This window comes from Bactrocera oleae, chromosome 3 (genome assembly GCF_042242935.1).
Source record: "Bactrocera oleae isolate idBacOlea1 chromosome 3, idBacOlea1, whole genome shotgun sequence".
Taxonomy (NCBI): Eukaryota; Metazoa; Arthropoda; class Insecta; order Diptera; family Tephritidae; genus Bactrocera; species Bactrocera oleae.
In genome coordinates this window covers 65,105,387-65,129,480 of record NC_091537.1, presented here as the reverse complement: position 1 = coordinate 65,129,480, position 24,094 = coordinate 65,105,387, and the positions used below count along the sequence as shown (strand labels likewise).

Below are 24,094 nucleotides of genomic sequence, written 5' to 3'. Positions count from 1 at the left end.
CTATCTTTTAATTAAATATTTGATTTGGCTGCAACGCTTTATTAAAAGCAAATATTTGTTTGCGTGCGATCGACACTTCTCCATTCACTTGAAGTTGGAAAGGAAATTAAAAAAAAGAATGTGGAAAACGGTTGGCCTCAAGGGCCATCCCTGCAACTTCCCGCTAATTTCATACGTTAACGTTCAAAATTCGCTTTTTTCACTGCTCCAAAACTGCTTCAAAAGTTTAATGGGAGTTTATATAACACTATTTCCCAAATTTCTCAAAGACTAATCAATTTTGGTGATTTCTTTCGTTAACGATGTCTCGTTTTTAAATATCTCGCAAGTAAATCAGCCGATTTCGACCCGGTTGGCGGTAAACGATGTGTTTTTTCAAGGTTTACAACTGATTAGTTTTTGGTGTCGATCGGTCAGGTCAAGTCGTTTCGAAATTCGAAAAAAACGATTTTTCAAAATTTTTATGGTTCGATTGGGTCCAAACTTACACGAAATTTAAGTGCAACGAAACCCTTTGGAATTCCGTTTAAAAGTTATAAGAGGATTACATACATCCACACACACATACAGACATACGGACATCATCGTAGAAATGTTGGTGAAACCAATATCTTCCCGATTTTTAGAAAATTTTTAATTTTCTTAGCGGGAAGTTAAAAAAATGCGGCTCCGGACATACATTTGTCAAATGTGTCCGAACCCAGTTTCGAAGAGGTTTTTAGTCCCAATTCATTAATCGAATTGTGTAAAGAAGATTTTTTACCAGTTGTTACGGAATCGCCCGATAACTCCAACAATTTAATGTTACAATTTCTTGTATTTTTCAAAAGGTGGGGGCAGTCATTGAAAAAAAATACATTCTTGCTATTTACTTCAATGTATGGGTGTTCTCCTGAAACACCCAAGACTCTAGCTAAATTGAGAAAATTAGATCCCTGATCACAAACAAAATGGCATAGATTAAGATCTGTTTTGCAACTGGATAATGGCCTCAAAAATATATTTTTTGGCTACATCCACTTTACAGGAACCCTGGACAATAAAATATGATAGGGGGTGAGACCACGGTGCTCCACCAATACCTTGGACCATCAGAGTCATTGTACTATTACCTATTCTACTTCTGCGATTTTCATCGCCACAATCCTCAACTCCTACAATTTTGTGAAATTTAGGTAAAGATTGCATGTGACTCTTAAGTGCCATATCGTCACACAAAATTGACACGAATTTTTGTTCTTGACTCAAGCCCCGGCTTCTCCACTCTAAACACCTAATGCTGCTACTATTACATCCTGGATCACGAGGCCATTCCGAAACAAACTCGTCCAGAGTTCTCTCATCCGGAAACCTAAGGAGTGGCTTAAGGTGTCTATAAGCTAAAGGTGAAAGGAAGTACACACCTAAAGCCAGTGTTTTAAAATAATCGTTGTATCTACGACCGTTAGGGTTTCATTAAAAAATTTTAACATTATTTTGCACAAAGGCGCTTATCTGTTGAGGAAAATCACTACAAAAGTGACCTATTACATCAAAACCTTCCTCTTTCTCCTTTAAGTCATTTTGTAATCTTTAAAATTTCCTAGCTAAATCTTCTAATTGATATTTGAGGTAACTAATTTCCCTTTCCTTTTTTTCTAGTTCATTTTTTAACTCAAAATTTTTCTCCACCAATTTCTGTTCTCTAAGGGCACCTGATTAAATTAAAATTTGTTTTGATTCCTATATCTCTACAATACATTCTATCACCCTATTTCTTCCTCGGCTTTTTTTGCCACAGATGCTAATAACATTAAATTGTTGGAGAGATCGGGCGATTCCGTAACAACTGGTAAAAAATCTTCTTTACCCAATTCGATTAATGAATTGGGACTGGTGCATATGTTTACTTCTCGTTACACTAAAATCCCGTTATCACAAAAATGAAAATGGGAATATACATTTTTATTTTTGCATTTCGAACTTAAAAATATAAAGAAGAAATACATACATGCAAAAAATTTTAACTGATTTACCTAGTTACATTGTGTACATAATAGACATTGATTCGGAAAGTATTTATTATTATTATTTATTTATATATTTTTGTATTTTGTTATATTATATTTAATACAAATATGATATTGTTTATGAAATGTTTTCTTTTTTTACGTATAAATTTTTTTATAGTTTATTTATAATTTGTTTGTTTGTTTGTAATACTTTATACAAATGTGATATTTTTTCATGAATAGTTTTGTTTTTGTTATAGTTTTTTATGTTTGTATAGTATTATATATGGGAAAACTTTAGTTTAGCATCCCACGATTTCAGGGTTAAGAGGGGTCTGGTTGGATAGAGGAAATTCATTATAATTAAATTCAAAAATCCGTTTGATAACGCGCCATTGAGGCTCTATTCTTTGCATATGTGTTCCATCTTCGGCAACAAACGGATTGTCTGGATCGCTATGGTTAACTCTTCGGTGCTCATACCCGTGACTGGACAGGCAGTCGTACGCCTTCCAACAATCAGTACATATGATGCTACCTTGTGCAACGTGTCTCTGAATTAAGGGTATGAGCACTTCAGCAGACCACACATTTTCAGGACACACTTCCTTGTTATAGTTTCGTTTCCCGAATTTGCTCTCATCTATTTGGACAATTTTACGACGGCCGCCAATTACCTACCGCTACCTGGTATAAAACTAACGCTTCGCGGCAGTAATTGTACCAGTCACATAGGGTAGCGCTGGATAAAATTGGCTCCCTATTAAAACCGTTTTTTCGAACCTCTGGTTGCGACCAGTGCAATGCAAACGCATACATTATATCTGAGGCAGTGGTTTTTTGCGTTTTCAAACCATGTCCCACTCGACCTCGACACCGCAGTTCGTTTACGGCAAGCACCTTTCCGGCATCGGAATATGCCAACCGTGCTCCTATCGGATATCGATACCAACATAGGTATCCTATGCGTACGGCATAATTTGCTTTTTAAAATTAAGCCCTTCTCATCTGCAAACGATATACATTTCTCACTAGTGTCGTAATTTTGGATTATTTTAGGGAAATTCCACATTTCCTTTATTTCGGACACTGTGAGAACATTGGTTTTTTTTTTTACCACACCACGGCTGGTTGACGGTTCGTTACAATCTATTTAAAAGACTTAAGTAATATTTGTACAATAAGAATTTTAAATTTCTTATAACATACCTGATGTACTTGCACTAATTTTTTTTTTAAATTATCACAATTTAGCTGAATACGGAAAAATGTAAAAACTTGCGGAATAACTTGTATGCACAATATTATATTTACCAATTCAATTTGAATATGAAAATAATGACAAAATGGACAAAAAAATAAACGGTACCTTGCTTAGTTGTAGAAAATTCCGTTATAGAAATTGAAGTTTAAAAAGAGTGATATACCCTCTTTAACAATAATGATTGTTTATGTTTGGTTTCGTCATTTATTGTGATATTTTTGAGCGCTGAATATACACTAGCTGGGACGAAAATCGTCCGTATTGTGTTTTACATGGCGGCAACACTCGGCGAAAATCCGTCCGACGGCGTCGCCGAGTACGACGAATATTTGCCGTCGCCCGTATTGTGTTTATGCTATTAATTGGATCTTTGATATTGAAATGAGAATTTTCCTGATTAGGCCCCTATTATTACGTACTTTTTCTTTTGTTTTTTAAGTATTTTCGTACACCTAGTATAGGACCCTTTTCTTCATCACTATTCCTTTGATAGGGTTTTTCAATAAGTATCTCGCTGTGTGGGATTTAGAATATATTGTAAATGTTATTTATTACTTTGTAAAAAGAAAATTGTTTTAGAACCTGTTTTCAAAATTATGCGGCTATCACCTACTAGTGTGCACGGATGATTGCATTTAACTGACTGCATAAGTGCTGAATTTCAAAACTATCTGCAAACTAAAAAAATAATAATAATACTAATATATAAATGTCATATGCTCGATATACATAGATATAATCAGAGAATGTTGATGAGTAGAGAAGGAGCAAATGTTAGCAGTACTAAAATGTTAATTGCTAAGAAGGAACATCGAAAACGCGCAAGTTCGAAAATAAAATGTCACCACAGCTGTCAACTTACGCAACGAACTACACCACTCTATAAGCAAAATGTATATACATACATATGCACAGATGTTCTTTGATATGCGCATAAACAAAAATTGAAATAATAAAAACGAAAGAAATTGACTTCTGACAGGAAAATTTAATAATCAGGGAAATAATATTAAAATAGAATTCAAATATCAATTCATAAAAAAGGGTTAAAAAAATAAAAAAGGACTATATAATATATGATTGGATTTGAACTTAGGCAAAATATTTCACGTTGCAATAAAGAAATCTGCTATACAAGCAGCACCACAGACAATATTCAAACTCTTATGTCTAATCTGTGAACTCAAACGGCTATTGTTGTTTACTTGCTTCAATGTTCATATGTCTATATGTGAATATTCTTGAAATTGCCTTCGTTCATTCGCATGTCCAAATATATTTGCATATATGTACACATATGTACATATGTATGTCCCTCAATATGTCTTTCGCAAAAAATCAAACATTCGCGCAAGTGACAAAAAAAACGTGGACGCACCATCATCGGCCAATAATATTCAAGCGAACTCGCGGCTTATTTTCTAAGTATTTCATATTACAACGACAACAAATTCATTCATAAGGAACGTGCGTCTGCTTCAAAGCAAAGTGCGCTTGTTCATAACTCTGCGCCGCGCTATTTTTTCTGTGCGTCTGGTAAGCCACATTTGGTTTTCATATAGAATTCCTACGCATATGCGAAATAAATGAATGAATTGAGTAAAACGAGAAAAATTCAATTTTACAATTTGACAGCCACCACTGAAAATCCTACCATCCCCCTCGCATTTGTATGTCCACAAGCTGCTTCCTCACAACATTTGCTAAAAATCAGAAATTGAAGAATTTGTCTGATGTTCACTTCAGAAAGGAGAATTGGCAACATGACCTATTCGAGTTTAAATAATATTTACATTTTTTCATATTATGCACTATTTATGGCATTAAATTATAAAATTTATATCAAATTGACATTCATATGAAATCATTAACTACTTCTATATATTCTAAGCACAGTCCATATAGTACTTTTATATGTTTACTTATTATCATTGTTTCATAGTTTTTCGATTTAGCCCATTTTATCTACTTAAATACGACGCTATGAAAATGCAGCCCAATTGGTAATCGCAATATTTCAAAAGAGCATAAGTCAACTTTCAATAGCAAACCACTGCAAAAAGGACAAACGAGACAACATAGCTGATCGACATTGTCGCAAAATTGTCGATTGAAACAAATTTTGTCAACTCCGCGACGATGCGCAAAATTTGGCGTCAATATGTATGCGAGCTCGTTTGTATATATGTATATAAATATGTATGTTTGTCGGCAAAGTCGTCATTTGGTTTTTTTCAACAGCACAATGTCCGCGCGAACTCGCCGTTATTTCGTTGGCTTGCCACCATGCACACCTCGAATTCGTTTTAGGATTCGAACGTATAGGCTCGTATTCGGATTATGCTTAACCCCTTCCCGCTTACGACCTCAGCCACCACAAAAGTGGAAATGTGGCCGCTTAGCCACCGTTTTATTGTTATCCTTTGTTTAATAAGCAATTGCTCACATAACGCACATACATAAGTTGGAAAAATAGCCTATTAAATGTTTATTTTATTATGAATTCTGGGGTTTTTACCGGTAATACAGATTTTTAATTCAGAAGGCTTTTCATAATTATAAATTTGTCATATCATAGAAATTGAAAACATAAATCTAAATAGGTATGCGCAACGATTTTTAATATAGGAATATTCGTTGTGTCTATTTATAGCATTTCGCATATTGTGTGGTGTATTTTTCTTTTTCGAAGTTATACTTTTCGATGTTCCCTATTGTGGAATTACAAATTAGTACTCAAAAAGTTTTCATTTAACATTTGCTCCTTCTCTACTCATCAACATTCTCTGATATAATACATTTGACACAAAGCATTCTTGATTGCTTTAAAAGCGTTTTTTTTTAGTTATTTAAACCATACTCATTTTTATTATTTTAGCCACTGGCGGTGTTTTCACTAAAGATGTATTTGAATAAATTTTTTATTCAAAACAAAGCATGGATAGTTGATGCTTTTAGTTGCATATTTTTATGTTAATTTTTTTCGTTTTTGTTTTTGCAGCATGAATATGGTAGTTGATGTTTTTAGTTACATAGTTTTAGGCCTTTTTTTTTCAGTGCCTATCAAACTGTTAGTTCTTTCAACACTGCAATCTAGTTTCAGTGTCACTGAAAAAAGTTACAAACATGCATCCATAGATACAATTATACAGATTAAGATAATATAAACGTTAAAGACAAAGCAAATGTTAAAAATTGCGACGCCTCCAACAACATATAAAATTTGAATTATATTTTTTACATGATGTAATAAGGCTGCTTTCTTTCAATGACATTGAACTTGACAGTAATTTTTTCTAATACTTGCTGTGAATTACTTTTTTTTTATTATATTAATGTTTTAATAGCACAAACAGTCACCGACGCAAAACCGTGTACCGAATCCAAGGATGACATGATGCGAGACTCTCTCATTTTCGCTGATTTTTCTGTTATTCTCTTATTAAAATCAGGGAATTTCGAACAGCTGATGTCAAAAAAGGCGGGATGCCAGAAATAATACCGCTATAAATAACCAACAGAATTCAGTGTGAAACAGAATTTCAGTGAACAAACTGGTACGTATTATATTGATAAAAGTAAATTCAAATAAATTATTTGCGTACAATAAATTATAATAGTGATGATATTTGTGATATATTCCAATTCAGTGTTTTGTATTTTAATTAGATATTTGATTTGGCTGCAACGCTTGGGTGTAGGACATATTAAAAACAAATATTTGTTTGCGTGCGATCGACATTTCTCCATTCATATGTGGTTAAAAAAGAAATTTAAAAAAAAAATGCGGTTCCGGACATACATTTGCCAAATGTGTTCTATCCTATATCAGGTTTATAGTCCCAATTCAATAATTGAATTGGGTAAAGAAGATTTTTTACCAGTTGTTACGGAATCGCCCGATATCTCCAACAATTTAATGTTATTAGCATCTGAGGCAAAGAAGCCCATGAAGAAATAGGGTGATAGAATGTATTGTAGAGATATAGGAATCCAAACAAATTTTAATTTAATCAGGTGCCCTTAGGGAACAGAAATTGGTGGAGAAAAATTTTGAGTTAAATAATGAACTAGAAAAAAAGGAAAGGGAAATTAGTTACCTCAAATATCAATTAGAAGATTTAGCTAGGAAATTTTAAAGATTACAAAATGAGTTAAAGGAGAAAGAGGAAGGTTTTGATGTAATAGGTCACTTTTGTAGTGATTTTCCTCCACAGATAAGCGCCATTGTGCAAAATAATGTTAAAAATTTTAACCGAAACCCGAACGGTCGTAGATACAACGATTATTTTAAAACACTGGCTTTAGGTGTGTACTTCCTTTCACCTTTAGCTTATAGACACCTTAAGCCAATCCTTAGGTTTCCGGACGAGAGAACTCTGGACGAGTTGGTTTCGGAATGGCCTCGTGATCCAGGATGTAATAGTGTTTAGAGTTGAGAAGCCGGAACTTGAGTCAAGAACAAAAATTCGTGTCAATTTTGTGTGACGAAATGGCACTTAAGAGTCACATGCAATATTTACCTAAATTTCACAAAATTGTAGGAGTTGAGGATTGTTGCAATGAAAATCGCACAAGCAGAATAGATAATAGTACAATGACTCTGATGGTCCAAGGTATTGGTGGAGCACCGTGGTCTCACCCCCTATCATATTTTATTGTCCAGGTGTTTCAGGAGAACACCCATACATTGAAGTAAATAGCAAGAATGTATTTTTTTTCAATGACTGCCCCCACCTTTTGAAAAATACAAGAAATTGTCTCGAAAATCCTAAAAATAAAGTAAATTTCAAGTCTCGTCCGATAAGGTGGTCCGATATGGTGCACTTTTATTAAAAAGATTCACAAATCCTACACCGAAACTTTCAGATGCACATATTTTATAATTTTCAAAAAATTTGTGTCAAACTTGCAGGACAAGTCTTCACTGACACAGTCGCTTCCGGCATAGATAAAATGATTCGAAACTCCTCTCTTTGCCTTTCGAGAGAGCTCATGCACTTTCAGTGCTGCCAAAAAAAACCACGAGCTCATGAGCTACTGAACAGATGACAACCAAAACAATGAACTGCCAGATAAAATCCCGTTAAAATTAACTGACAAAATCAGTTCATTATTTTTCGTAAGTAATTTTAATGCTGAAGCAGCAATAGTGAATGGGATATTATTAATTAAAAATATTTGTATAAGTGTTTATATATAAAATAAAATTGGTAAGTAAGTTATTAAAGCCGTAGCAAATATATGTACCCTAAATAATATAACGTTTTCCTAACAAATTATAGGAAAATGCCTAAATGCAAACATCGGTGTGTGGCTGGGTGCGTAGGAGCGCGACGGTTTTTCAATTTTCCCAACAAGGAGAAGGAAGGATCCAGGTTCGTAAATTATTTTAATAAGTAGAAAAATATAATGATTTCCTTAAAATTAGAAGTGATTTATTATAAAGTGTTCCATGTGTTAAAAATTATTTACATGCAATTTAGTACGTAAAAATAAATATAGCAAGCATACTTGCTATTTGTAATATAATTTAGAAAATAGAATATTAATATTTAATGAATTCAATGTAATATATTGTTTTGAGTAGCGTAGATGTAAATAGTACTTTAATTATAAAATATAATTGTAAATAAATGAAACGTGAGTAGAAAGTATCGTAAATACTAATAAATGTTGCAATATTAGTTTTATTTAGTAGATTTTTATTTTCAAATATAGTATAATAAGTAAAGTTATTAAGGTTTAGGGTATATTTGTTTGCATTTAGGTATACACTTTGGACGCAACGACTGGGTGTAGGAGATACCAATCAAAAATATTTGTATGCCTGTGACCGTCACTTCTCTGATGAAGTGAAATATTTGAAGAGACTGTCACCAACTGCGGTTCCGAACTTAAATTTACCTCCTACACCCAGTTTTCAGGTAGAATGTGTGGAGCCTAATTCGACTATTAAATTAGGCATATTAGATTTTGAACCTAAAATGGTCGAGAACCCCTCAGGTTCGGGCGACCTATTATTACTAGCGTCTGTAGCCGAAGACGCACAACCACAGGAAATAGGAGTTTTGGAAAATATTTCCATGGGCGATATTATATTAGAAAAAGGATGTCAAACTAGTTTTAGCTTGACATCCTTTGCGAGAAAAATTGAAAAGTTAATGGAGGAAAACGCAAATTTGAGGGTTAAATTAGAAGAAAAAGATCAGGAGATTAGTTATTTAAAATTTCAAATGAAAGAAATGTCAAAGAAAATAAATTCTTTAGAGGGAAATTAAAAATGGAGGAGAGGGTTATAGTTGTGAGGATATTTTAGGTAGAAATTTTTCTCCTCAAATAAATAGTATTATAAAAAATAGTTTAGTAAATTGTAGCCGTCAACCAAAAGGTCGTAGATACGACAATTACTTCAAAACTTTGGCTTTAGGTGTATATTTTTTTTCACCTTTAGCATATAGACACCTAAAGCCTCTTCTTAGATTTCCGGAAGAGAGAACTCTTGACGAGTTCGTTTCCGAATGGCCCCGAGACCCCGGTTGTAGTAATAGTTCTTTAAAGTGTTTAGAGTTAAGAAGCCGGGGTTTCACGCAGGATCAGAAGTTCGTGTCGATTTTGTGTGACGAAATGTCACTTAAGAGCCATGTGCAATACGTCCCTAAATACGATAAAATTATAGGAGTAGAAGATTACGGCGATGAAAATCGCACGTCGCGAATAGGTAATAGCGCAATGACTCTTATGGTTCAAGGTATTGGTGGAATGCCTTGGTCACACCCACTCTCTTATTTCATTGTCCATGGATCCTGTAAAGGGGATATTGCCAAAAAATATATATTTGAGGCTATCACCCAAATACAAAACATAGGTCTCATACCTTGCCATTTTGTTTCAGACCAGGGATCAAACTTTGTATATTTATCTAGGATTTTAGGAGTAACAGAAGAGCGCCCATATTTTCAGGTCAATGGCAAGGATATTTTTTTTTTTTTGATAGCCCCCACCTTCTAAAAAGCACTAGGAATTGTTTAAAAAATTCAAAAAATAAAGTCAGTTTTGAATCGCGTCCGGTGAGTTGGGATGACATTATTTATTTTTATAATAAGGATTCCCAAAATCCCGTGCGTTGCGCCCCCAAGCTGTCTGAAGCACATATGTTTCCGAATAGCTTTCAAAAAATGAGTGTGAAGCTAGCGTCCCAGGTTATGAGCGATACCGTAGCCTCTGGTATGCTCGCTTCATATAGTTCAGGGCTTTGGTCGTGCCCTAATGCTCGATTTTTAAATACCGCCGAGTATGTTTTATTTTTTAATAAATTATTTGATATTTTCAATAGTAGCAATTTTGAAGCTGTTTTGCCAACAAAAAAATATTTTCGGGGTCAGACGACCAGTTAAAATTTTTAGATGAGGCAGTAAGAATTTTAAAGACAATAAGAGTAGAAGACGAAAATGGGTCTGACATAACAAATTCTTTCAATTATATTAAGGGTTGAATTTGAAATATTAGTAGTTTAAGACGTTTGTGGCGGTTTTTGTCACAGTCAGGCTTTACTAACCTACAGACGAGAAGACTTTGCCAGGACAACTTAGAACACTATTTCGGACATATTAGAAGAGGAGGTGGAAGAAGTGTAAGCATTACACCTTACATGTTTTGTAACCTCTTCAAAAAATCTTGGGGATTAAGATATGCCAATATCGTAGTAAAGGGTAACTGCGAACCCGTTCCACAAAACGAAAATTTTTCAATTGCACAGTCTCACCAAATAATAGCAAGCGTGTGCAATGACAATGTGGTACGGGATCTTTCTTGACAAGAATTTCAAGGTCTACCACGACCAGGCCATATTTTTAATCGGATAGCAGGAGGAGAAAATTTAGAGTTAGATTTAGAAGTCGATTTTTTAAAAGAAAATGCATTTGCATATTTCTGCGGTTATCTTTATTTAAAAATTTATAAGACACACGCTTGCTCCCAACCCTTACCATATATAGGAGAAGAAGATATTTCAACCCAATTTCATTTTATTCAACAAAGACACAGGTGTAGTTTGGTAAGACCGCCGCAGGAATTTTTAGACTATTTAAAAAAATTAGAAATAAATTTCCTAAAGGAATTTGATTCAACTTGTCATAGAATAGGTGTAGGGCAGATTTTATTCGATAAATTAAAAAGTGTCAGACCCTATTCCTGTTGTGACAACATCAACACAGATTTAGTATTAAAATTATTCGTAAAAATCAGAATTTTCTTTTTAGCAAAATTCTATAATAGAAGCCTTAGCACCCCTAATTTTAAGTCGAAAATTTTATGCGTTTCTCACTTGTAGGTAGATTAGGCTTTTAGGAGTAGGTGGTAAAATATCTTCAAATCACTACGGAAGCATATGTGTGTAAACTTTATTTTTTGAATTTTTTTCCCATATACTTATGTAAATATATAAAGTTGAGTTATTTTCAAAGCTCTTATTTTCTTCTCGGTCCTTATAGTTTTAAATAATTAATTATTACTGAAAACTGGGTGTAGGATATTTTTTATATATGTAAATATGTAAATATGTACATATTAGGCATTAGTTATATTTATTTATTTATTTTAAATATTTGCTGTCCACAGCTTTATTATATGTGAATGTGATATTTTGTTTATAAAATTTTAAGTTTTTTCTTATATGATGAATTTTGTATATTTTTATATTATTTGTGAATTTTGGAAATAATTGTGATTTTATTTTGTACCTATAAGGGTGATATAGGCCTACGGGGGAACCGAGCACCCAAAACTAACTTCGGTAACTCGCCTTTTGTATACCTCAGTGGTGGTGTGGAAATTACAAATTCCCAAAAAATGTAATAAAAATTCCCTAACTTATTTCTTTCCACAGTGGCACCATTGTCAAATGTTATAAAAAAATGTGGACTTTTACAGCGCTCTCGACTCAAAGAGTTTCGGATCATATTATCCATGCCATTTATAGTTCCGGTCGTTTAACTTGTCCTTCGCCTAGTTTTTGCAATATGGCTGAATATGTTTTATTTATTAATAAATTGTTTGACATTTCTTATAGTAGCAATTTTGAAGTTTAAAAGAAAATGCATTTGCATATTTTAGCGGCTACTTATATTTAAAAATATTTAAAACACACACTTGCTCCCAACTCTTACCCTACTTAGGAGACGAAATTTCTTTAGAATATCTCTTTACGCAGGAAAGGCAAGTGGACAGGTGCAATTTGATTAAGCCGCCACAGGGATTTGTAGATTATTTGAAAGCAGTAGAAGCAATTTTTGTTAGAGAATTGGATTCCACTTGTCACAGAATAGGTGTAGGGCAATTATTGTTCGACAAAATGAAGAATGTCAGCCCATATAAATGTTGCGATAATAGCAACAGTAATGCTATTCTAGCGTTATATATTAGGATACGTATATTTTTTTCACTTAAGTTTTTCAATAGGGACCTAAGTACTCCTCACTTTAGGGCAAAAATATTATGTGTTTCGCATATGTAGGTTTTTGGGACAAAATTGCTTCAAAATTAATATATAGATATATAATTTTCGAGACCATTTCTTGTGTCCTATTTCTTCTTTGCCTTCTTTCTTTTTTTTACGAGTATATTCAAAACTGGGTTCTGGCAAATTTTGGCATTTTATATATTACTATTGTCTATATATATATATGTATGTATATATATATATAAATATTATACTAAGCTATAGCTTTTAAGTATTTTAGTAATATTTAATTTTGTTTACTTATTTTTTTATATAAATGGGAAATGTTTGTATTTTAGACGTTACAATTTTTAATTCACTTAATAAATGTGTCGGGTGAACCCGCCCATTAGTGCATGATCGGTATATCGTTTTGGAAGGAATTTATAATAAGTTTTGGTGTCTTTGGGATGAAATTAACATTACATATAATTTTAATAATAGACGCCCTGATGCTTTAGATTGCTTACATAGTGATTTAAATTTGGAAACTGATTTATGTATGTCAACGATTTGGAAAGGGAAGTTGCAAAAAATATGTTCCGATGAAAAGAAACAAACATTACGTTTTAAATGATACAAAACTGTTTATATGCAAATTACAATAGTCCTACGATCAAATTGCTTTTACCAAAGTAAATGTTTTAGTGTGCATCTAATTGTTTTCAAAGCTAATATGTGGCGAGTATTATAGTACTCACACCCAACAAAAGTTAGAATCATGGGCAATTTCTTCATTTGCAACACCTCTATTTGCATTCATTGAAAGAATTTAAATATCTAACCTAATAATATAAATATTTTGTTTAAATAAAAACAGGATTTTTTCTGTGCCAAATATTATATGTCTTATTTCGTTAGATTTTTATACATTTCCTTATATGTACTTATCTATATTGCATTTTCGACACCACCATGAGGTATGCAATTAGGCGCGTTACTGATTTTTTTGGGTGTTCGGTACCCCAGGAGGCCTATTTTCACCCATATACCGTAAAACTAAATAACAAAATTATATATAATTAATAAATAAAAATAAAACAAAAACATTCAAAAAATTCATATTACAACAATACTTACATTTATAAATATATATATTTCATGTGCATGCATTGCCAACAGTGGAGATCTAACAAAAAAAAATGAGAAAATACTTTTTATTCAAATTATAGAAAATAATACTGACCCGTTGATCCAAAATAAGTTGTTCGGAAATGTTTCTATAAAAAAAAACATAAAATTATTATATTGTTCCTAATTCAAATGTGTTGCCAGTATTGCTATTGAGTTAATTACTATTAATTTTAAATTACTTTTTAAAAAAGAAATATATCTACAATAAAGATATTGCAACTTCAACAAATAATTTATTTTCGAAGTCTATATATTTTAAAACTAAACTAAGAACTATATAATAATATAGTAATTTTTTATGTCAAGAGCTGTAATAAAATAGTGTCCACCACCACTAAATGCTGAAAAAATATAATTAAATATTAATAAATGAAATTATAAAACGTAAATAAAATTTGTGATTAAATAAATCTATACTTAAATAAGAGAAAAAATCGGCACATTAACGATTTTTTTGATATAAGTACAATGATAAATTTCACTTTATTGTTTAAAGGAATTATTATCACTTTTATGACAATGACAAGTTTTGCTTTTTTGATTATATACATTATTATTACTTATAATATCAAATTCTGTTACAATAGTTATTTCTTCCTGTCCACTAATAGTTAAATTGAATTTTCAGTTTGTCCATTAATAAGTTAATTAAAATGCTTAAAAATATGCCACATATTTACCTATATCAACATATTGTTAGCATTAAACATCAATTAATAACCAAAATCTAAAATATTTATAAATAATTATGAAGGCGTTTTCTGCTACGCGCAACCCGATTTAATCCCTCGCCACCCTAACTCACCATGGCCACCAGGTTGGTTTTATTGTGATCGTACGCCTCAGAGGTGGCGAAACTACTGTGAATGGGACTTTTGCTACTTTCGAGATTCGGTCCCTCACATAGAAAATTAAATGTTCGTCGCTCCTCACTGCAGCCAGCAACACACTTTCTCCAATTAATTTGAGTGAGTGGAGACTTTTTCTACCTAGTGTATATATTATATCATTGTTATTAAGAGAATTATTATCTTAAATATAAATTATGTTAATACAATTATTAAATATATAATATATATATATGATAGAAAATTCGATTGATCCTGTTCCCCAATCGAAAACGGAAAAGGAAAATGCTGCGTTGAATAATGTCCAACGGATGAAAAAAAAATCCTTTTTTCATTCTGCGTAGATGAGATTGCCTTCAACAGCTGTGTTTTAGCATTACAAATGAGTGCAACATACTCCGACCGTAAAAAGTTATTTATTTGTGACTGTCATTTTGACGCGAATTATGTCACAAATAATAGACTTAAGGAAGGAGCTACCAAAGCATAAATTATGTTATGAAAATGCAGGTAGTTGCAGTAGCTTTTCATTGAACAGAGTCCTTCTAGGGAGGGAACATTTAAGCTTTAAGGAATTCGAATTATATTCGAATCTCCAGATGAAGCGTAAACAAGATAGAATATTGCGCTCGGATTGTGCGGGCATATCAGCAGAACCCCCTTAAACAAAATGAACGCATGAATGCGCTCAGGCATGAGAATAGGATTTTGAAACAAAGAGTATTTGAATTAGAGAATAGAACAATTATTGCATCCAAAAATTCTACTGAGGATGCAATAAATTTTTCCAAGATGATTGTCCGTACAATCAATATATAAACTAAAGAACAAACAAATTTAGCTCAAAATATTAATTATATGTCAACGAAGGCACATAACTTCTTGATGGATGATCTTCAGCTTGCGCTGCCACATAAAAAATGTCGACTGCGATTTTGCCCAATTAGATATATTACGGCAGGGATTGATTCTAGGGTTATAGGTAATTTAAAAGCTCTTGTTGGGGAAATGTCCGAACACGAACGGATCTGTGTTATAATATTCGATGAAATTTCAATAAATATCTCGTTTACAACAAAAGTAAGGATGTCATCGATGGTTTCGTTGACAAAGGAGACGGCAATAGGAAATTTAATATTTAATAATAATTGGAAATACATACGTAATTTCGTATTATGTGGCAAAAGGAGGGCTGTCCGCAGTAGATTGAGAAGTTATTTTGAAGAAAAACATTGAAGTATTGGAAATGATGGGACTCATTGTAAATGCGATCATTTGTGATCAGGGTTCGGTGAATGTCCGATTATATGGAAATTTAAATGTTACAAAATTCAGACCATATTTTATAATCAATGGCAAAAAAGTTCATTACCTAAGTATATGACTATTGCCATTTGATTAATTCGGTTAGGAATAATTTATTAAAGCTCGACTTAAAAACTATCGATGGTACAGCTAGCTTCGAGGTTATAAGGAAGCTGTTTGCAATCGATAGTGCGAGTCATCATTTTAAAATATATCCGAAGTTGACATCCTCCCACATATATCCCAATAACTTCGAGAAAATGAGCGTTTCTAGAACTACACAGGTGTTGAACAATTCAGTAGCAGCTGGCATCGACATGGCATTCAGTCAGGGATTATTGGGCACGGATGCATATATATTGAAATGCTTGATAGTAAAGTGCTCAACAGCAAGAGCCCGTTCAAGTGTCCCATTTAGCGAAACACTTCGGCAAAGTTAGATGGCTGAAGGACCACCTGCAGTTCATTTCGCATATCGAGGTTCCTAACAATATATGTAAATAGTCAATGCTTTTCAGGGTTTATCATAGATGTCAAATTTATATTGTTAGGAAAATCAAACCAAGACGCGCTAGAAATCTTTCTTTTTTTATAAAATTAGGGCTAGTTAAGGGATAAATACCCATCCATCGGCTTATGTTACTCAATTCATAGTCGCTCGTCTTATCTCAATGAAAATATTGAAGCGCAGATTTAATAATAAAAACTCAAACTTTAAAGACGATAACGACCTGAATATTGATTGGAAGCGAGAAAGATCATAACCCCCTCGATGATTCCGAGCAACATGCCGTTAATGTAGTTGACATTCCCGATGAGCACTTTGCAGAAACCGAAGAAAATGCTGCGGAACTTCAAGTACAGCGGCATTACACTGAATGCTCTATATACCAAAAACTTCTCTCCAAGTTCAGATGCGATAACTGTGAAAAGAGCTGTTAAAGACTCAAGGAGATTTAAATAAGCAATCCGAGTCTTTAATACGCTCTAAAAACTAAGAAGATTGCACCGATCTGCGATTTATCAATCCGACTGTCAGAGCCTTTGCAATTTGTTGGATGCAGATGAAGTGGTATAAAGAGCTATTCGGAAAATATGCGCGTTATTATGGAGTTCGAGAGTTCATCGAGATGCCATAAATGATAGTACAAACACGTTTTTCCGGAATGGTTTTTAGATGCTGGCGAATGCTTGGAGCACAGACAACAACTGTTAAAGTCCTTAGTGACAGTGTTGTATAAAAATTCGAAATGGTTGGTTAAATAAAAGCAGCAAGAAAATGTGCAACGCCTAAAAAATCGTAAATTAAAAAAATTAATGCCTACGTTTATAACTCTGCACTGCGCTCTTTTTTCTGTGCGCCTGGTCAACCAAATTTGGATTTCATATGGAATTCCTACCGCAAATGCGCGAAGTTTAAATAAAAAAGAATGAAATTGAATTTGAATGTCTTCAGGAAAATTGAATAATCAGTAAAATCTCAATTTTACAAATTGTATCACTGAAAATCCTTCCATCTCCCTCCCTATTGTATGTGGCCCACAAGCTGCTTCCTCACAACAATTCTTAAAAATCAGAAATTGAAGATTAGACTTCCCCTAAGAAAGGAGAACTGACAACATGGCCTATTAGCGATTTGAAATATTATTTTAATTTATTTCATATTATGCACAATGTATGGCATTACATTAAAATATTTACATAAAGTTGCCATTAAGCTAAGCATTAATTCTAAGCACACTGCATATAATACTTTTATATGTTTACTTATTATCATTATTTCATAGTTTTTCGATTAGGCCACTTTTCTTAATAAGAACGCTATTAAAATGGAGCCAAATCGGAAGTCGTAGTATTTCAAAAGAGCATAAGTCAACTTTCAATTGCAAACCACTGCAAAAAGGACAAACGAGACAACATAGCCGACCGACATTGTCGATTCAAACAAAACGTGTAAACTTTCGCGAAATTCGGCGTCAATATGTATGCGATCTCGTATGTATGTATATACATATGTTTTTCGGCAAAGTTGTCATTTGGTTTTTCCCAAGATTTTGTCAGAACTCAATTTTTTGCTCCGCTCCGTCTCTGCGCGAACTCGCCGTCACTTCAATGGCATGCCACCATGGACAGAGGCATTTCAACGGAGGATTTATATTATATTATCGTATTGATAATTTGTATAGAAAACAAGTAAGAAAGGGCTAAGTTCGGATGTAACCGAACATTTTATACTCTCGCAAAGTCAAATGGTATACTCGTTTGACATTTCTTTGTGGATTGACTGATATTTTCGTTAGAAGGTCAACTATAGGCACTGGGGTCCACATATTTAGTACCTAGGGGCTTGAACAGTTTTGGTTCGATTTAGACAATTTTTGGTCACAAGGTGGCATACTTTAAACGTATTATTCACGCAAAGTTTTACGCCGATATAATCATTGTTGCTTGGTATGCATAGTAGAAAGTGAAAGAATCAGATGGAATTGAAAATGGTGTTATATGGGAAATAGACGTGGTTGTATTCCGATTTCGCCCATTTTTGCACTATAACATAGAAATGTGAAAAGAACGTTATGCACCGATCGGTTAAGCAGATCCCAAGATATGGGTTTTCACCTTAAAGTGGGCGGTGCCACGCCCACTGTCTAATTTTGAACGCGGTTCCAAAAAAGTTATCTCATACCATCCCACAGATAAAAATTTAATGTGTCTGGCGTGTTTCGTGTTTGATCGCGCTTTTAGTAGTTTTTCACAGTACCGTTATATGGTGAGTAGGCGGAGTTGAAACCCGATTTCAACTATTTTCACACTGTAGGTAGAGGTTCTAAATTTTGTTATTATAGCTTTAGCGGTTTAGGAGATATGCACATTAAACCTATTAGGGGCGGGACCACGCCCACTTTAAAAAAAAATTATACTGCAGATGCCCCTCCCTAATGTGATCCTGTGTATCAAATAACAGTCTTGTATCTTATTGCGGAGCTTAGTTATGGCAATTTATATGTTTTTGATTAATGGCGTTTTGTGGGCGTGGCAGTGGTCCGATTACGCCCATCTGCAATAGCAACCGTCTCCCGGTACCACGAAACATGTCTATCAAGTTTCATAAAGATATCTCAATTTTTACTCAAGTTAGAGCTTGCACGGACATACGGACGGTCGGAATGACAGTCACCCGGATTTCAACTCGTCTCTTCATCCTGATCATTTATATATGTATATAACCCTATTTCTTACTCGATTAGTTTTAGGTGATACAAACAATCGTTAGGTGAACAAAACTATTATACTCTGTAGCAACAGGTTGCGAGAGTATAAAAGACTGTTATCTTAGGGCTTATTTGCATAATATTCTAATATTTACGTAAAAATGTAAGTACAACAAGCGTGATTTTTACATTTGTATAAATCCCCATAAATAAGGTAATATGCAAGAAACCCAAACATATGAACATACGATTTGACTTTGCGAGAGTATAAAATGTTCGGTTACATCCGAACTTAGCCCTTCCTTACTTTTTCTGAATACTTTTAATGATCTCAGGAAGAAAAATATGCTATTCAAGTAATTGAGTTGAGATCAGCTAAAATGTCAAATAATAAAATAAAATCAAAATAAGAGTTAAGATTTATGCTTTATAGGATTCGAACGCAAACGTTTGTATACGGAATGGCTTAACTCCTTCAAGCTTACGACCTGAGCCAGCGCAAAAGTGGAATCGCGGCCGCTTCACCACTGTTTTATTCTAATCCTTTGCATATTAGATATTGTTCACGCAACGCACACAAATTTGCTGAAGAATTTTTCTTTTAATAACATATTTTATTGTAAATTCTGGGACTTTAACCAATTATCCTCTTTTATAATTTGAAGGAATATTTTAAATTACAAAAGTCATGATTTTTTGGTTATATGCAAATGTAAATCAGCATGCGCATAATTCATTTAAGAACATTCTTTGTGTCTATTTATAGCCTTTTCCCCGTTTCGATTATTGTGTGGTGTATTTCAGAAGAGTCGAAGTTGTATTTTTCGATGTTCCCTGTTGAGAAAAGCTCAATTAAGTACTTTTAACATTTGCGCCTTCTCTATTTATTCTCGGGCATGCATACATAAGTATATTATAAATAGACGCAGATTTAGCGAGCCATGGAAAAATATTTTTGAATTGTAAAATATTTCAAAACGACAAGAACTATGTTGTCATATACTTAAGTAAATTTTTTCTGTCTTTGCAGGTTTGCGGAATTGACACTTTTCCCTTCCAGAAGGAACGTCAGAAAGTTTTTCAATTTATGATTTTTAGCTTTTGCCATCGTCGCGAGAAGAGGCTTGTAGGCAAACGCATGCTCGGGGAGATGTGTAAGGCATTTGCTGTTTATGAAACAAACGACTTAGCTTATTGCATGTGCGCCAGCGTTCATGAATAAAAATCTTGTTGTTGTGTGATTTACTCAGAGAACTTCTAAGTTATTATATTATATAATATAACATATTGATGTACATATCTACATACAGAAGTTATTAATTCTGTAATAATTGAAATTAGAAAATTATTAAAAAAAGTAAAGTAAATTTCTTTTTTTCATAATCTTTCGCATTTTATCATGCCTCATTTGTAAAAAAAAAAATCATATTTTATCAATTTTTATCATAAAAATAGTTTATATGACAAAAAATAATCATGCATATGTGAAGTGGCATTTGTATTTTTTGTTTAAAGTATTTAATTTTTCTTTTTATGTGGGGAGATACGTATTTCTGCAAGAAACTGTTGTTATAAATTCTCATTTCTGCAAAGCAATACTACAGGAAATGGTGAACTCTTTGACCTCAATTTTCCAGCTCTGTTAGCCGTCCAATCGAGCATTATACAAAATTCAATTTGCACCTTCTCGTTTTTATAAGTTCTCTGGGTCCACAACACGTCCACTACACACAGCCCACTAGTACTCACCACGCACAGCCAAAGTGTCAAGTGACAATGCACGCATAGCCTTAAGTTTGCAGCTGCTCAGCTGCGCGTCGGCAGCGTATCGTGGAGCGTTTTGTTTAAAAACATTTTAAAAATTTCGGAAATATTAAGAAAGCAAATAAAATCAAGAAAAATCGTCAACTTCGGCTGCACCGAAGCTTGTTGCATTTTTATATCATTAAAGGGTATAAAAACATTTGACTTGATTTTGATAGGTTGGTTTGTATGGCAGCTATGTATTAGGGATGATCGATATTCATCGATGTTGTAGAAACATCGATGTTTTACTGGAAAACATCGATGTTTTAACATCGATGGGTTGACTTCGATATTATCGGAGCATCGATGTTACTAGAATGAAAGTATCGAAACGTCAATTATTCTTTTGGGCGCCATCTAGCGTCACGGAGCTAAGTTACGTCTTGATATTTTTTTTAGTCTGAGTTACAGCCATTGTCTTATTTTAAAGATTCGTCATTTATTTATTTATTATTCAGATTTCAGGCACGTCCATCATATCGTAACGCTTGCTCATGAATGTCTAGTTTTAAATCATAAAGATACATTAATTCAGATTCAGATTATGATAAATAAGTAGGTATAACGAAGATGCATATAATAATTTGATTATTGTTTTTTTTTTAATTTCAGGTATTATAAAATGCCACCAAAGAGTCAATACTGGAAATATTTTGAAAAAATAAATGATACTAGCGCCAAATGTCGTTCCTGTGGAAAAAATTTAAAAACTGCTAGTAATACTACCAATTTGAAATGTCATTTGGAAAAAAAACATCAGAATTTAATGCCCAAAGATGAACCTGTGAGAACTACATCATCCTCCACTCCAACAACTTTTAAAAAACCTAGTGCTGTGTTTTCAACTAGTACGGCTAATGTTACAGTTACAATGGAAATATCTAAATCAGGGAGTGATTGTGATTCTGAAAAAAGTTACACAGATAGTGCCAAAAAATTATTCTCCCAACCAACTCTAAGCTCTAGCTTTAGTAAAATATCTCAATATGGTGATATGGGCTCAAAGGGAATTCGGTTGACGAATATCATTTTATACATGATTTGCAAAGACTCACAACCTTTTCAAATTGTAGAAAATGAAGGTTTTCTGAATTTAATGAAAACTGCTTGTCCATTGTACAAGGTGCCTTCACGATTTACTTTGTAAAGGATGTTAAATACCAAATATGACATTATTAGTGAACACTTCAAAGGGAAACTTCAAAACGTGAGTGGTTTGACTTTAACGACAGACATTTGGACAGACATGATGCAAACTAGAAGTTCTTTGGGAGTGACTGTTCTATTTTGTAATGAGGAGGATAAATTAGAATCTGTATCGTTGGGAGTTTATGATTTAATGCAATCTCATACTGCGGAATATATAGCGAATATATTATTGAAGGTCTGTGACGAATGGAATATTGAACAAAATAAAATTGTGGCAGTTGTCACTGATGCTGGGGCCAATATTGTTAAAGCAATAGAAATTGCATTTGGTAGAAGTCGTCATATACACTGCTATGCCCATATGTTGAATTTGGTGGCACAAAAATCCATCGATAAAACGCCTAATTTGCCTTACCTAATAGCTGCTATTAAAAGAATTGTAACGTGGTTTAAACAATGTATTGCTGCTAGTGATGAATTGAGGCGAGAATCTGATTTGAAACTGATACAAGATGTGTCCACTCGATGGAACTCAACATTTTAGATGATTGAAAGATTTTTAAAACTGCGCCCTGCAATCAATAATATTATTAATTGCCACACTAGTGCACCAGAAATGTTGAATGTCAAACAAATTATTGATTTAACTGAAGTTTGTGAGATTTTACGACCAATTGAAATAACTACTCGTGAAGTCTGTGGTGAAAAATATGTAACATGTAGTAAAGTTATCCCACTTACCAGATTACTTACTATAAAAGTGACAGGCTTGGAACCAAAACAGACAATTGGAGATAATTTAAAAAAAAGCGTAATTGAAGAAATAAAGAAACGATTGTTACAAACAGAAAACGTGAATATCCTTGCTATCGCCACTCTTTTGGATCCCCGGTTCAAAAATATACATTTCCAAGATGCATTAGCCTGTTCCAGAGGCATTAGGAGTATCAAGGAATTGATTTCAGATATTCAGACCAATGAAACAAACGAAAATGATCAACTAACAGAGACAAGACCAGTCGAAGAAGACACTGTAGATATATGGCAAGACCATTATAAACTTGTCAACCAAAATAACAATATTTTGTCTGGTCAATGAGACACAAGCATGCCTCTGGGGTTGCAAATTTATTTAAAAATTCCGCTGGTCAGCTTCTGTACCAGCAACGGAACAGACTTAAAGGAAAAAACTTATCAAAGTTAATTTTTTTACAGTGTCCCTAAAAAATACAGGGAATGTTGATTTTTGTTATTATTTTTGTGATTTTTAGGTGCCTCAGGAAGAGTGGGCTATTTTAAATTTAATGTAATTTTCTAATAATTAAAACATTTTATAAATATTATAGACAGTTTTATTTGTTTCCAAAAACATCGATGTTTTAGACATATCGATGTTTTTCTAATATCGATCATCCCTACTACGTATATGCTACAGTGGTCCAATCTAAATAATTCGGAGATAGTAGCGCCACCTTAGACACAAATTCATGCTTATCAATTCAAATTGCAGATTTTTCCTTCGATTATCTAAATCTGTATTATTGACAACAACGCACAAAAAATAATCAGGTCTTAAACGCGTAGAAACTACAATAAACTAATGTAATAAGCAGTGAGAGGACACTGTGTCTGCTTATTCTCCATTAGTAGAATTCAAAAACTGCCGTTAACTTTGCAAACGCGCATAGGAATTCCATGAAATATGGCAACTGTATGCTATTAGCATGCGCATCTGATATTTTGAAAAGAACTTCAAAAACGCATATATTTTATTAAATATTTTTATTGAAACACATTCCACGGATTGGTGAGCGGAGACTTTTTCTGCCTAGTGTATATGCAAACTTGTCCCTCAGTTTTTAAGCTATTGATCTGAAATTTTGTAC

The 24,094-nt window shown here is 33.3% G+C and overlaps 3 pseudogenes; 2 read left to right on the top strand and 1 right to left on the bottom strand.

Moving 5' to 3' along the window:
- Positions 1–653: 653 nt before the first annotated feature.
- LOC138856438 (uncharacterized) lies at positions 654–6,669 on the bottom strand (annotated as a pseudogene).
- Positions 6,670–7,066: 397 nt separating this feature from the next.
- On the top strand, positions 7,067–7,954 carry LOC138856437 (uncharacterized; annotated as a pseudogene).
- Positions 7,955–9,341: 1,387 nt separating this feature from the next.
- Positions 9,342–10,266, top strand: LOC138856436 (uncharacterized; annotated as a pseudogene).
- Positions 10,267–24,094: the final 13,828 nt, after the last annotated feature.